The following is a 4,457-nucleotide window of genomic DNA, read 5'->3' as shown; positions in this document are numbered from 1 at the left end:
ACGCTATATTTTATTATTAGGTGACCTGAAAAATAAATAGGTATCTAACCTAACCTATACATCTAATGAGTAATTTGTGCTTGACGGTTTACACAAAATATTTCTTTAATTCTTGGACGAATACGTGTTGACACTCGACAGGCATGCAGCCACAAATGCTGCCTATACCTAAGTATACTTATAAAACATTAAATTAAAGGACATCAGATAACAATAAAAAAAATTTGATTAGATTTAAAGTAGGTACGTTATAATCTAAGAAATAAGGTTTGGGTCTAATACGTCAACTCTAGCTATTTAACGAGATACAAGCTTTTGAAAATATTCGTGCGTGGCATCATATAGAGCCAAAGTCAGAACTGAGGCGTATGTTTTTTTGCATATTTTTATGTTAGGTATACCTATTTTTTAAGTGTAAAACGAATAACGATGACAATCGCTGAAATGTCTTAAATGTCATCTGAGTTGTATTCATGTACTTTCTAGTTTATTCATAGTATATAAAACTAAAATCGTAAATTTCGTAAAATTTGGTATGTCCCTGTGGGTATTGTGATAATAATATAATATGCTGCGAACTCAGTTTTATTAGGTAAATTCATATTGTATCTATTGCAGGGATGGAAAACGTTTTTAAATAACGTTATTAAACGAAAAAAAGCCGGCCAAGTGCGAGTCGGACTCGCGCACGACAGATTCCGTATCATAATTCAATATTCAATATTTTCATCTCTTGAATAGAAACTTTATGTAATTTATTTTGTATTTAAATGTATGTAGGTAAATAATAAACACAATTTATAAGATAAATGGTTTGTATGTGCCCGTGGCAACGACTTAAAACGATTCACTATAATTCTGTATTGAAATTTATAGAACGAATCATTTTATATGACGTCACTCATGGCAACTACCTATTTATAAACAAAAATTTCGATCTGAAATCTCAAAATTCCCGTTTTAGCACCTACCGTGGTTGCTCCTCTCCCCCTTTTTAGTATTTGTTGTTATATCATCCACGGAAATACATAATCTGTGAAAATTTCAACTTTCTAACTTTCATGGCTCATGAGATACAGCCTGGTGACAGACAGACGGACGGACGGACGGACGGACAGCTGAGCGAAAGTAATAGGCTTCCGTAGGGAAACGTACGGAACCCCAAGAAACAAAAAAACGAAAACAATTAATAAAACAAAAAACAACTGAAAAACGATAACAAAAAATCCCAAAAACCGAAAAAAATTTAATAACGAAATCAAAAACGAAAACGAAAATAAATTATAGTATTATACATTATTAAATTACACCATAAAAAAAAATTTGAAAAAAATTCACTTGTCTTTACTTTTTAATCTTTAAATTTAAAAACACTTAAATTTTTAATCAGAAATTTTGAATTTTCTAATTTTTATATAAATTATAATTTTGATTTAAAATTTAAATATTAAGAATAATTAATTTTAATTTTTAACTTTTAAGTTAATTTCTGTATTGCGCGTTACTATTATAACTTAAAATTTAAAAGTTATAAGTTATAAGAATATTATAATATACAATATATATAATATATATTGTTTTTGATTAACGTTTTTGATAATATCGTTTTTTTTATATATTTATATAATAATTAATTTTAATTTTCAACTTTTAAATGAATTTCTATATTGCACGTTACTATTATAACTTAAAAGTTATAAGTTATAAGAATATAATATTAAAATATATAATCAAAAACTTTATTTGGAAACAATAAGAAAATAACGTTAATCCAAAACAATATAAAAAAATAACGTTTTTAAAAACATTAATCAAAAACGTTTAAAAACGTTAAACAAAAACGATATTTTTCAAATCAATTAACAAAAGCGAAAACAAAAAAATTAAAAACGTTTTCCATCCCTGATCTATTGAATTAAGCGGTATAATAGGCGTATAGCCTTATGTTAGGTACATAATAACAAGATAATATATTAAATTTAAAACCACATAATTGTCTTAAACACGTCATAATTAGGTATAAGTAAAACATTTATAATATGTATCTTGTATCTACTATAGTAAGTTTTATTTAAATTGTGTAAATCAATCATTCATTGAGTAAAATGTAAATCAAGAAACTTTTACACGTAAACCATAGGAAGTTGCTCATCGATTCTACGTCGTATAAATGAATACATTTCAAATATTTATAAATAGCGTGCAAAAAACGTGCCCAAATATTTTGAAAAAAATGTATAATGTCTAATAAATTATAATATGAATATTATTGGTGATAATTTCAACTTGAAATTAATTTGATTTAATTTTCAAGTCTGTATACCTATACGATATTTTTTTTAATTACAACGACAAAATTGAATTAACTTGATCAAAAACTGTTTTTGCGTAATAATTTCGTTTTGACTTATTTTTTTTTTTGTTTATTATGATTATTTGGAAGATTTCCGATAATTTTCAATTTTTATTTTTTACTTCCCTTAAGTACAAACTAGTTTCAAATTGTTACCAGAAACAACGCCATCGAGGGTTTAAAGTTGGAGATCGAAGCCTTTTCCCCCTCTAAATCGTGTATAAATCGTAGGTACATTAAGATATTAGATCCTACATTCCTATTTCCTACGATCTACATGCACAATAAAAAAACACACACATCATTGTAAAATCAATGTGTACCTACATTAATCGCTCCGCTCAGAATCTAAATTAGGACAATTTATTAATGTGATCCCTCCATGAACACCAATTAAACAACGTAATTAATATAGGTATAATATAACATGATTAAGATTACTTAATAGCCAGTAGGTTAGTAAAGTAATAAAGTAATCAATAAGACTACCAGAATACCTATGTTGTATAAAAAAGATTTATGCTATTAGTACCACACATAAAATACTTATCAGTATTTCTCTGCAACAATAATATAATTTATCATAGATAATATTAAAATAATATGTCAATGTAGGAACCTATTAGATTTAAATTGTATACTCAAGTCACCGGTGACCAATGTCAATGTATGTATTAAATGTATATACTCGTAAAACGCTCGATTTTCAACATGCCCGGATAGCTCAGTCGGTAGAGCATTAGGCTTTTAACCTAAGGGTCCAGGGTTCGAGTCCCTGTCCGGGCGAATTTTTTGCGATTTTTATTGAACTCGTTCGGTGATATATTTTTGAACATTTCTTTTTATTTTAAAGATTACAAAAATAATCGGGTAGTGCAGCCCACCATCGTTCATTTTATTTTTATTATCACGATCGACGTTTTTTAAAAATACCACATAGGTAATATTGACAACAATCATTTTTATTCTTAATAAATCTTCAGTTTACACTTTTAGTTTTTATTAGAGTCAAATAAATGATTTATTTTCTATGGACTATAACAGCTGTTATTTTATAATACATGTAAATTTGTAGTTCGTACTTCGTCTGAGTTTATGCTTATGATAGGTTACAAAATATGGTTGCATAATATTATGATATTTTTTCACGCAAATAAATTTTATAAACAATTTGATTTCTCAAAAGTAGTGCGTATAATTAAAGCCGTCAAAATATATAATATGACTAACAAGTATGTAAATTGGTACATATTTAAATAATACGCCATTTTAAAGTTAACCCCCTTACTCCCCCCCCCCCCCAACTAGATCCAATTTTTTATTATAAATTACTCGTGTGTGTCAGTAGTCAGTACACACGACCGAAGTGAATACTTAACTTTGATAGGATTTATATAAAAAAAAAATGTTATATTTGTTTTTGAGTATCGTTTAGTGTAGCGAGGAATACTTAAACGAAATAGTAGAGTGCCGCACAGTGCTTCCCATACCCCGCGTATTATATATTATATTCTGTGGCTCTGGCAAGGAGGTGGGCTCCGGTAGTTCGCTGTTACGTGTAATCAGGTGTACGGTAATTACTGTATTTGTACGGTCAAATGTGGCTAAATATGGTATACGTATACATCAAAATATGTATTAATATAATATGTTAGGTTTGTAGTTTGTACCTATATTATCGTTCAATTAAACCATTTCCACCACTACATACCCGTGGTAGGTATTCACTTCTGGCGTGCGTACTGACACATACAGGTTTTTTGATCATTGTGCTTAGGTACCTATTATTTTGACAATGTTTTTAATTTATTATTAAAAATAAAATCTAAAATAATATATTAATGTTTGTATTGTGGTGTCACTTATCACGGTTTGTTATGATACCACTCTTTAATTATAATATGTAACTACTTTGGTATCTATTATGCTCTTCGATCACACTTAAATACATGGTATGTCCTAACCATGTATGTATTATTAATTATCTACGAGCATGGCAGTCGACAGTCTATATTATGTAAAAAATATGGCTAAACATTTACGTCGGCAACGGTTATCAACGTGAGTTAATAACGCGAGAATTTGACACAGCGTAAGAAGGTGA

At 28.3% G+C, this 4,457-nt stretch overlaps 1 non-coding gene across 1 annotated transcript; it reads left to right on the top strand.

The window, feature by feature from the left end:
• The first annotated feature begins 3,066 nt into the window (after positions 1–3,066).
• On the top strand, positions 3,067–3,139 carry TRNAK-UUU. Its single transcript has one exon. It is a non-coding gene; the product is annotated as a tRNA-Lys (tRNA).
• Positions 3,140–4,457: the final 1,318 nt, after the last annotated feature.

This window comes from Acyrthosiphon pisum, chromosome X (genome assembly GCF_005508785.2).
Source record: "Acyrthosiphon pisum isolate AL4f chromosome X, pea_aphid_22Mar2018_4r6ur, whole genome shotgun sequence".
NCBI classification, from domain to species: domain Eukaryota; kingdom Metazoa; phylum Arthropoda; class Insecta; order Hemiptera; family Aphididae; genus Acyrthosiphon; species Acyrthosiphon pisum.
The sequence above is the reverse complement of the archived record's forward strand: the minus strand, read 5'-3'. Positions and strand labels throughout refer to the sequence as shown.